Source organism: Panulirus ornatus, chromosome 9 (assembly GCF_036320965.1).
Source record: "Panulirus ornatus isolate Po-2019 chromosome 9, ASM3632096v1, whole genome shotgun sequence".
In the NCBI taxonomy this organism is placed as follows: Eukaryota; Metazoa; Arthropoda; class Malacostraca; order Decapoda; family Palinuridae; genus Panulirus; species Panulirus ornatus.
This window is the reverse complement of record NC_092232.1, coordinates 10,306,532-10,318,559: the sequence shown is the minus strand read 5'-3', so window position 1 is coordinate 10,318,559 and position 12,028 is coordinate 10,306,532. Positions and strand designations below refer to the sequence as shown.

The 12,028-nt window shown below is 39.5% G+C and overlaps 1 long non-coding RNA gene across 2 annotated transcripts in view; it reads right to left on the bottom strand.

Annotated features, from left to right (window-relative positions):
- LOC139750200 (uncharacterized) overlaps positions 1 to 12,028 on the bottom strand; it is a 139,723-nt gene that overhangs the window by 86,431 nt on the left and 41,264 nt on the right. For both annotated transcript variants that reach the window (XR_011713103.1, XR_011713102.1), the window contains exon 2: positions 10,911 to 11,064. This is a non-coding gene — a long non-coding RNA (uncharacterized lncRNA). The remainder of the gene's footprint in view (positions 1 to 10,910; positions 11,065 to 12,028) is intronic.

Genomic DNA, 12,028 nt, shown 5'->3' with positions numbered 1-12,028 from the left:
TTCAAAATTATATTACCAGTAGATTCACAATCAAATCCACTTACAATATATATCTCAGGATTCTGTCAGTGTCTCTGTGACTGAATGTAATGGCATGGAAAACGTAATGGAAAGGAATGGAATGGAAAAATGTAAAATCCTATACGTATGTTGTACGGAAACACTAGGAAACATCCGAAATGAATGGAATATTCCCAACATCTGATGACTGACACGTAAATACAGACTTCAGAAAAATCTAAGTCAATTTCACTCCGAGAATATTCTACACATAACTTCACGTGAGCCTCTGTTACTGCGTCATGTTCCCCAGGAATGAAATAAGAGAAGAAAAAAAAAATAATGGCTGACGAACAACGGAGCGTGGGACCAGACCAGCTCACATATCACAATTGTTATGGCGGGAGAGCTTGTGCATGTATGCATGATGCTAGAGTTAATAGCAATGAACAGCTAACGTCATTCAGCTAAAACGGCAGGTATACAGAATCCCTACTAGGACTGGGGGGAAAAAAAAAAATAATATTCAGAGCGTCATCATCAACATGGAACAGACGCTACACTAACGTCATTAGAATTGCCAAACGCCGCCAGCAGAGTTACGCCACCCATCCCGGACATGAAGTACGTCATGCCTAAATCTGTGAAGCTATATTTCCCACAACATTCATTCTAATTTCCTCCCACAACCTACCCGTGTGTCTGTCTCGATGACCAGTAGTATTTCTACCCACAACCCGTGTGTCTGTCTCGATGGCCAATAGTATTTCTACCCACAACCCGTGTGTCTGTCTGTCTGTCTTGAGGGACATTATTATTTCCTTCTACAACTCGTGTCTTGTTACGCTATACTTCCCACAAAAGCCAACCTTATTTCCTCCCACAACCCATGTCTGTCACACCATACTTCCCACAACATTCAACCTTCCTTCCTCCTAAAAACCCATGTCTGTTTCGATGGACAAACTAAGCCAACGAAAATACAGACACAAACATTTCGTTATCATGCACTGCAGCAGCTGTATCCCCGTCTTTGTACCGTGCCTATTTTGGGTCTTTTTGGCTCCAGTTAAACACGGCAAGTCAACTGGCAAGTGGCATGTGGCCTTGGCCTTAGGATAAGAACAATAAACGCTTGGCTACCTTCCTAGTCGGCTCTGTTAGGCCTCGTAGCTGTGTGTGTGTGTGTGTGACGCAGTCTCCCAACACATTGCCTAACCTGACTCTTTTGTTTTCATTTCTTTATTTTTCCACTCATTTCCATCCTTAGTTCACCTGAATCCTACGTTTACCTTTATTAATTATTGTTGTTGCTATAATGATGACACTGTAACAATCGTTTGCATTAATGTCATTCTTTTTTCTTAATGCTCAAGATAATTATCAATAACTGATATTTTCATTACCATCGTTCATCGTTATCATTATTGCCATTATCATTATTCTATTACTACTACTACTACTACTATTATTACAATTATTATTATTATTATTATTATTATTATTATTATTATTATTATTATTAGTATTATTATTATCACTATCATTATGGTAGTTAATATTGTTAGTATTCGAAAAATCATATGAACTGAGAGAAAATACACTGAAAGATCTTTGGTAAAACGTAAAGTGCGTTATCTCTACCGCGTTCAAATACCCACAACGGCTCTTAACGACCGTTTATTCCCTGTTAACAGCATGTCATCATCAGCATTATTCTGTGCGAAACTGTATGTGCAAATGTGGCTTAACCTCTTTCATTCAGCAGTTAAAAATGCTTTGCGTTCGTGACCGCGGCGCATTCACGGGCAGTCCAGGGTCGAGCACATAGGTTCGAACCTTACTCGTGGCTGTCGGTCCACAGTCAACCCAGCTGTTCATCCACCCTTAAGGTTGGTGTGGGTCCGTAGCTCAGGCTAAGGTGTGTGTGTGTGTGTGTGTGTGTGTGTGTGTGTGTGGCGGGGTGGCGCCGGGAAATGGATTGAAGGCAAGCATGAATATGTACATGTGTATATATGTGTATACTGAACCAGGGCATGTGAAGCGTCTGGCGTAAACCATGGAAAGTTTTGTGGGGCTTGAACTTGGAAAGGGAGCTGTGGTTTCGGTGCATTACACATGACAGCTAGCGAGTGAGTGTGAACGAATGTGGCCTTTTTTGTCTTTTTCCTAGCGCTACCTCGCAGTGTGTGTGTGTGTGTGTGTGTGTGTGTGTGCTATTTCATGTGTGGCGGGGTGGCGACGTAATGGATGAAGGGAGCAAGTATGAATATGAACATGTGTATAGGTCTATGTATATGTATGTATACGTTGAAATGTATAGGTATGTATATGTGCGTGTGTGGGCGTTCATTTATATTCATGTGTATGTGGGTGGGTTGGGCCATTCTTTCGTGTTTCCTTGCGCTACCTCGCTAACGCGGGAGACGGCAATTAAATATTATAATAATAATAATAATAATAATAATAATAATAATAATAATAATAATAATAATAATAATAATAATAATAATAATAATAATAATAATAATAATAATAATATATATATATATATATATATATATATATATATATATATATATATATATATATATATATACATAGACGACGTTTATGTAAATATGTGTAAACGAGTGGATGGGTCGTTCTTCGTGTTTCCTGGCGCCACCTCGCTGACGTGGGAAACGGCTATCAAGTATAGTAAACAAGCATATATATATATATATATATATATATATATATATATATATATATATATATATATATATATATATATAGCGTTAACGAGATGGCCTTCATTAGGCCCCCCAGTATCCCGCCCGTCTCAGCTAACATAAAATAAAAAAATAATCTTTTTAGTTATCACATTTACTTCTTTAACACCCAGTCCTTACACCATATAAAAATCAACGTAAATGACGGTAAATTATCAAAAATCCTTATATTTCGCTTTTCAATGCTCCCTTCACACTTGTTTTAAGCATGAAGTGCTGTTGAACCAACTGGTAAACCTAGGACAACCCCTTGCTACTTCCCATTTTCTTCTAAGGTTATCCATCATAGTCTCCTTGATCCAGACTCTGCCAGCTTAGCTTAACCCTGATCACCTTCGGGTCAAAGCTGCTCAAGAGGTAAAAGTATACGATGCTTGACCCCACATTCCAAACAGCTACTCACTAGTAGGGATGGAAGTGTCCTGGGGAAGCCCTTGACGGAGAGAGAGAGAGAGAGAGAGAGAGAGAGAGAGAGAGAGAGAGAGAGAGAGAGAGAGAGGATATGTGTGTCTTGTCTGGGGATGTTCGGGTACAAGCGCACCGAAAACGTACCCAATCAGGCGGCCTTGAGACCGACACACACACACACACACACACATACCCTGGGAGAACAGTTAAGGAGACAGACTGTCTGCAAGCAAACATTAAAGATCGCAGTCGAGTCCCTGAGAGATGGCTTTGATTTAGGAAACCACTTGCATGCATCCTATACTCCGCCAGAAGTACAATGTTTCTCGAGTTTGGTCATCGTAATTAAAATAAAGAAAATAAAATTAACAATGTTTCTCGAGTTTGGTCATCGTAATCAAAATAAAGAAAATAAAATCAACAATGTTTATCGATTTTGGTCATCGTAATATAAAATAAAGAAAATATAATTAACAATGTTTCTCGAGTTTGGTCATCGTAATCAAAATAAAGAAAATAAAATTAACAATGTTTCTCGAGTTTGGTCATCGTAATCAAAATAAAGAAAATAAAATCAACAATGTTTATCGATTTTGGTCATCGTAATTAAAATAAAGAAAATAAAATTAACAATGTTTATCGAGTTTGGTCATCGTAATTAAAATAAAGAAAATAAAATCAACAACGTTTATCGAGTTTGGTCATCGTAATCAAAATAAAGAAAATAAAATTAACAATTCTATCGCGTTTGGTCATCGTAATTAAAATAAAGAAAATAAAATCAACAATGTTTATCGAGTTTGGTCATCGTACTTAGAAAAAAAATAAAAAAAAAACCCTGAAATTAACATACACAAGGTCCAGAGGTGGAGAACAAAGACTGTATCAAAGATATTTGGATCGAGTTACAGCGAGGTGTTAAGAGGCCATTAAATTTGTCCTCCTTGCATGATGATGGTGGTAAAAAAAAAGGGCGACTTGATCATAACCTTGATATAACCCGGCTTGATCACATCGACGGTGAACACTTCTTCCTTCGTCAGAGACTGTTCTTCCTTCGTCATGAATGCAGATACTGAACATAACCAGATTGTTCTTCCTTCGTCATGAATGCAGATACAGAACATAACCAGAGTGTTCTTCCTTCGTCATAATTGCAGATACAGAACATAACCAGAGTGTTCTTCCTTCGTCATAAATGCAGATACAGAACATATCCAGAGTGTTCTTCCTTCGTCATGAATGCAGATACTGAACATAACCAGAGTGTTCTTCCTTCGTCATGAATGCAGATACAGAACATAACCAGAGTGTTCTTCCTTCGTCATGAAAGCAGATACTGAACATAACCAGAGTGTTCTTCCTTCGTCATGAATGCAGATACTGAACATAACCAGAGTGTTCTTGCTTCATGAATGCAGATACAGAGCATAACTAGACTGTTCTTCCTTCGTCATGAATGCAGATACTGAACATAACCAGAGTGTTCTTGCTTCATGAATGCAGATACAGAGCATAACTAGACTGTTCTTCCTTCGTCATGAAAGCAGATACAGAACATAACCAGAGGACATAACACGAAATAAAGCAACACCACGGGGAAAAAACTGAAGTGTTTTTCGAGGTGATGAGAGTGGCAGATGAAAATGAATAAATGGGAATGACGAGAATGTGAATGCGGACAGTTGAAAAAAAGTTATATCATGGTAGACCACGTAGAAAACACACGATAATAAAGGTGCCATTAAGAGTACAACACCTTTCCCTATCGTACTAATAGAATACAACACCCTTCCCTTATCGTACTAATAGAATACAACATCCCTCCCTTATCGTACTAATAGAATACAACACCCTTCCCTTATCGTACTAATAACTAATCACACACAAGACAGAAAACTGTCACTCAAACTCAATCAACATTGTATGCAAAAACAAACAAAAAAAAAAAAAAAAAAACCAATAGATTATCGGCAAAGAAATCAATCGATTCCAACCATCAATTGACATCGTATGCACAAGAACATAACAGATCATCGGCAGAGAAATCCATCGGTTTCAACCAAAAGGCTTCTTCTCCTCTACTCAACTCGACTTTATGAGCTGAATTTATTCGGGATGAAGCAACGCACCACACACACACACACACACATACATCCATGTAAGATCCCCACCACACCACAGTTTATACCACACAGGGAGGGGGAGGCCACCCTGTGCCAGTCATGGCACCCGAGCACACGCACCCGACCTGTGCCAGTGACGCCACACCCGAGAATGAGTGCTGCCACTGACAACAGCCAGCCGGCGCCAAGCTCAGACTTAGCAAATCTCTACACACACCCACACCCACACACACACACACACACATGAAATGATTACTCCTTCATCTCCTCACTACAAGTGCACTTACTTCACTAACTTTAGTAAGTGCGTGATGACGTTCAAATGCGATGGCAAAATGATGTTAACTCTAACATCATCACATTTAACTTTCATTTTTTTTTTTATGCATTATGTTTACTGTGGTCACCTTACTTGGAGAGAGACACAGACAAATGCAGTACTCGTGAGCGACCAACATGAATCACTCGTTAGTACCGGATACCAACTCGTGGGCAAGCCATCTATCTCGAATGAGGCGAAGGACTTTCTCCTCTTAAACAGGATTGTTAACGTATGTATCGACTGATTAGACAATTCAAGTGGTGAAAAGGCAGTACCACGAATACGATCCAGTATATACTTGATGAAGATTTCGCTTCAAATCCACGATAAGACATTATCTGCTCCTCCTTCGCAATAAGTGTACAGGCTTTTTTTTTTTTCTGTTTTTTGAAGTCTCTGCATGTCTTTGTGCTCCTACCACATAATCCGCGAGTTTCTGTTCCACCACAAACAGCGTGGTTGAGTATGCTACTATTTGCATTCAGCTACAATCACTTGTATATATATGATGCTTACTATACGTACATAATGTTCAATATGTACACCACGCTCCTACAAATGCACCATGTTCATTGTGAATGCAGTTTTGTTCACTCTTAGTACGTCAAATCACTCTAAGTGCACCAAGTTCAACAATTCGCTGTGAATGCACATGCTCGCTATAAAACGCTCTATCTTGACTTCAAATGCACTATATTTGCCGAACGTCTAACGTATTACACCTTGAAGAGCAGCAGTGTGTTGCAAGAATTCCACAATCATTCTAATCGTATTCGTCATACGTGTAGCGCAAATCGCTATTACGGTCACTGATACCAATATGCGTTCCATATCCTCTACGAATATATAATATTTACAGAAAGTGTACCACATTTAATACAGGAGCACCATATTTACCTTAAAAGTCCACCATATCAAAGTGCTCTATATGGCGACATGTGTAAATTGTGTGACCCGTCATTGCTTGAAACCACTTCAGCACAAAGGTTCGACCCTTGAGCACTAAAGGCATGAATTTGGTATGATGGAGGTAGGTGGTACCTCTGGCCTGGTCCTTCGTCAAAGTTCAGGTCAAAGACCTACAGACGTAAGTCGGCACCGTTGTGCCCTAAGGGTACGTAACGTCATGCTCAAAGATGGTCCAATGTTACTGACATATACGCGAGAAAGAACAGCTCAGTGTGGACTGTGGACTTCACCTTTGACCATCTGCTGGTCTATCTCAGAGAGAGTACATCTTGCGATGATTATCTTCCGTCCTGATCACACCAATCGACCTTCATTAGTGTCCGGGCGACGTACGAACACACCACACACACACACACACACACACATATATATATATATATATATATATATATATATATATATATATATATATATATATATATAGATATAGATGTAAGCTTTAAAATACCGAACCCCTTAAAAAAATACAACGAACCTACAATAATTCAAATGACTTTGGTCAATGCGATATGTTATGTAAATACGACAGCACAGCTGGCTTCGGTCCGCTGTTATAACTAGTGACAAAACCAGAAAAAAAAACGCGATGCAAAGGAAAGCTAACATAACATATACTAAAGGCTATGTTATCCAACGACAGCACGCAGTACAAAGCAGTAATAACATCTAGATATTTATAACATTGTTTACAGCACACAGAGAAAAAGACTGGCAGCCACAAGTTCCTTAAACAACACCGAAAAAAACGACACCAAGACATAAAGTGTGTGTGTGTGTGTGTGTGTGTGTGTGTGTGTGTGTGTGTGTGTGTACACCTTACCTAAATCTCACGTGAGGCGATAGCGTAGCACACTACCACACCTCACCCGCATTCCTTAACTTGTGGTCACGTGTGCTGAGCCTTACCCCTGCCATGTGAGAGATATCTTATCCCTCTCTCTCCACAGTAATACACCAGCATACTCCACCACATTAAGGTGTCAGTGACAGCGAAGCTAGAGAGCGATCGAATATCATTTACGATATGGAAAAGAGCATCATAAAAGATTAGCCAGATCAGATCAATGCCGGCAACGGCAGCTACTCTGTGCAGGTTATAGTATGCAGTTCTTTAATAACAAAAGGAGGATCTTTATCATAAATCATTTACTCTATTACCACTAACGCATACGCATGCACGGTTATTGTACACGCTCACAACAGTTGTTACTGTACTACCAATAACCCATACGGCGGGACGCCTAGCATAAATATTAATAACTGTTGCTACTATATTATCAATACCCCAGAGGGCAAAATGGCTAGCTTTAATGTTCACAACCTGTGTTACTGTAATACAAATAACCCATTAAGGCAGGATCCCTTGCACATATTTCATAACCCTTGTTACTAACAACGCATAGAGCCGGAAGCCTTCTAGCTTACAAGGCAACTGACGCACAGAGCAAGACGTAAATACACGAGATGCGAATATAAAATTCGATAGAAATATGTGAGAACAACGTGTACAACTCTACTGCGTATGCAACTGTTAGCAAGGGATAAACGCTGCTATAATTGTAGCATCAAACTGATATAGGTAAAGGGCATGCATGTAACTTTGTCTACTTACGGCAAGCAATAAAGGATTAGGAAGCTTAACATGATTTTTGTACATATATTCACTTCTGGCGATCATAAAATGCACGTCTCCAATGGGCTGGAAAGAAACCTCAGCTCCACTGATAATAATAACAGTTCATTATACAAACTATATACATAACAGCACAAACCCGTGACCGTACACGGAAAGGCAGGTGCAAAGCAACATGCCCCCTCCACTCGCTTCGCAGTAGCGTGCGGCACGGGAGTACTACCTCCACATACAAGACATGGGTTATCAAATCGCACTCACACACGTGTTGGCTGCCACAGATTTATATAGACTACGACGCCAGAGACATGACCACGGGGGAGGTCACACTGTACATGCTCTCTACCACGAAGGTCCTTCTTACCTAACTCCCACGAGACTTAAACTTCGTAATTCCCAAGAGACAACAGTGCTGTAAATTCACACAGAAGAGTTCAGCCGCGGCCCATATCCACTGCAACAAAATGTCAGAAACCAAAACAAAGAGTGAGGCAAAGAGTCCACCATCTTACGCGTCTCCTTCGACGACATTACCTCTCTCACGTGACCCACAACGTAGCCCACACCAACTCCGACCATGAGAGGAAAGTGTTTTTCTATGTGCGTTTCTGTTAGAACAACGACCCATCGATGATCATCTTTGCTGGTAAGGAGGCAAGACACAAAATCGTTTAATTACGGCATATATATGAATAAACGCTGCGATTTCCTACTTATTGGAACTAGTATGTATATAACCATGTTCTGAAAATTTTAAGGTAAGCATTGCGATCACAATTAACTACAAAATCCTCAATTGCTGGTCTACGTCAAAAACTCCTCTTCTTCAAAGTGAAAATCTCGATGTGTAAATATAAAGAAAATCCTTATTTGCAATATATTCCATCCAAATCAAAAGAAAACCTATTTATTCTAATTCAATATTTCGACGCACGCGCAGTAAATCCCAACGTGTGTCTGCCTCGTCGAGCTAAATTTTTCAATACTAATATTTCCCCTGTTCACAGTGAGGAAAGATTCTTCAAATCGGAGTGTGTCTGCCGATTTATCTGCACGGCCGGGGCGTGAACGTGTCTGAGTGACGCAAAATAGTGCATCTTTTAGAAAATTTTCAATAAATCATTAGCGAGTGAAAGATGCCTAGCATGAACATGGAGATCAGCATGGGAGTGAACCACACACACACAGCAGCGTACCATGATACACGGCTAAATACCAAATGCCTAATTCTAAATCAAAATATCTTGTAAAATATCCTCATATTATTAAATGAACTCTTAGATGTGATATGTTACGTTATCACAAACTTGTTACATAACCCCTGACATAACCTCCCTTATGCAATTTATTTGTTTCATGTCTAGTTATGCAATATGATATACAAATATACTCATTCACTAAGCAACAATGTACAATCAACTCACTGCTGTAATAATTATATCTATCGACGTATGGAATATGCTCCCACGACAAGTTGTTCAAAACTTAATCAATTTGTTCAATATTAGCCTTGATCACCACCTATCACTCTCCGGAACTCAATAATTTTTTTAATTCAATCACTACAACAAAGTGATATATTAATGCGACCTTTACAACCGCTGATCTCGCCTGGCCATGCTGTGGCAACGTACCGACATTAATTTACCCTTGCCGCCTGCTTTAAGGGTACAAAAATGCAATTCTGGATAACCCTTTCGCTTTAGAAGTAATACTGACATTGGAAGTCGCGAGACCGGAGCTCAAAGTTTATCCTTATTACAGTCTCTATAACAAAAAATGAAGGGATGACTGTCTATGGTGATGGGATGCATGACACATTCACGTTCTGACTTCCCTATAAAAATTTCCGTTAGACATATCAGTCCTGCAAGGTATTTTTTCTAATTGTTTACCAACCGGCGTGGTGCTGGAGGGAGTGGAGATAACCAGCCCACCTCGCCTGGACCTTGGGGTTCGTGTGGTCTGTGTAACTCAGGTAAACCGACATTTGGGTTGTGACGTACAGATTCTGTATTCCCACATTCCATAATCGTTTGTTGTGTATGTTTTGTTGATACATATGACCACAGAGCCTCTGTGTTGAAATCGCTACGAACAAACTACAGGCAGCTCTTTGGTAAAACTATAAGCAATCATCTCGTTTCAGGCTGCCACATCACGCCCTGTGCTCATATAAAACATATATATATATATATATATATATATATATATATATATATATATATATATATATATATATATATATATATATAACAGCTGAATGAAAATAACATGATACTTCAACCATCCTGACGTGTGAGATAATCGCAAACACTGGTATACCAGCTCACCAAAATGATCCTCAATATGAGTGAGTGTGTGTGTGTGTGTGTGTGTGTGTGTGTGTGTGTGTGTGTACCTGGCTTGACAACCGACCAACAGCTCAAACATCTTCATGGGTAGCATGACGGCTGCATCCACCCATTTACGTGTAAGGTCCAAGTATGAGAGGATAGGTAACATTTAGTTAAGCTATTAAAGTCTTAGACTGTACAAAACGACAGAAATACACAATGCCCCTCCATATAAAAAATACACAAGGCGAAAAGAACACCATTTCACAACAGTATCCAAAAACATTTTCTAATTTTCAGGAGAAAGTAAAAAAAAAAAAGTACGAAATACTGGACACTTACTTTGAGAGGGGTTGCCATACACTAAATGGCATGAGGCGTGTGTGGCAACACTGATCCATGAAACCCTGTCAACACTTGGTGCGCAGCTGCAGCCCGACCACACCAAGAGGTGCTAACAGACACACACACACACTGAACATCACCACGACGATACCTGAGGAAAAACAAAAATCATAGATACTGTAATATATACAATGACGGAACAAGAGAAATTCATGAAGACGAGGGAAATAAAGAAAAAAAGAAAAGGTGAATCTACATAAAAAAAAATAGAGAAATATGTTAAAGAAGTTGAAAAAAATATATATTCCTGAAACATGAACTCTGGTCAAACGGAAACACGTTTGTCGGGAAAGCCAAAAAAAAAAAAGAAAAATACAGCGAGGTAAATAAACCAGCACAGGGATAACCTGCAGATTAAGGAAGTAAACACTAACAGAGATGATACCACTGAAAAGGAAATTTATCAGGATGGCTTTAAAACCATATACGTTCTCACATTTACATCTGGCCCAAGGAATCCCTTCTGTCTTTAGGAGGTTCCTGCATCACCCAGGAAGCTGGTGGCCATGTCCACCAGTCGAGACCACTACTGGTCATAAAGTCTTGTTATTGTTGTGTGTAGGTTTATGTCCAAAGTGTGCATGGCAACTGAGAGATAAGTTCCCGGTTCTCCCTTTATGGCAGTTGCATCGTGGGCATGAAGTGTCTTGAGATATGTTCTACGAGCATCTGAGAAGGTGGAAGACCAGGAGGGTGGTGAGGCATCGGCGGAGCGGATGAAGTGTTTGCATAAGACGTTGAGAGACTTGTTTTTCTTGTCCAAATCCTGTGCCAATTAGTGTTCTGAGGGAACTAAGTTTATGAGTTGCTTTTGTCTTTCTTATGTTACTGGTGTAGTGTGTCAAGTGTGATGCTTAGTATAGGTCGTATTTTGTTCAATCCGAAAAGAAAAAAAAATGGTCGACTGAAAAATATTACTAATACCGACAAATATGAGATACTGTCTAGTTCTCATCATCCATCCAATTGTTCTACAGATCTGAGAATTTACGATCAGACCAACAACAAAATGAGATTCACATCATATCGCCATAATATCTGGAGATGCATCTCTC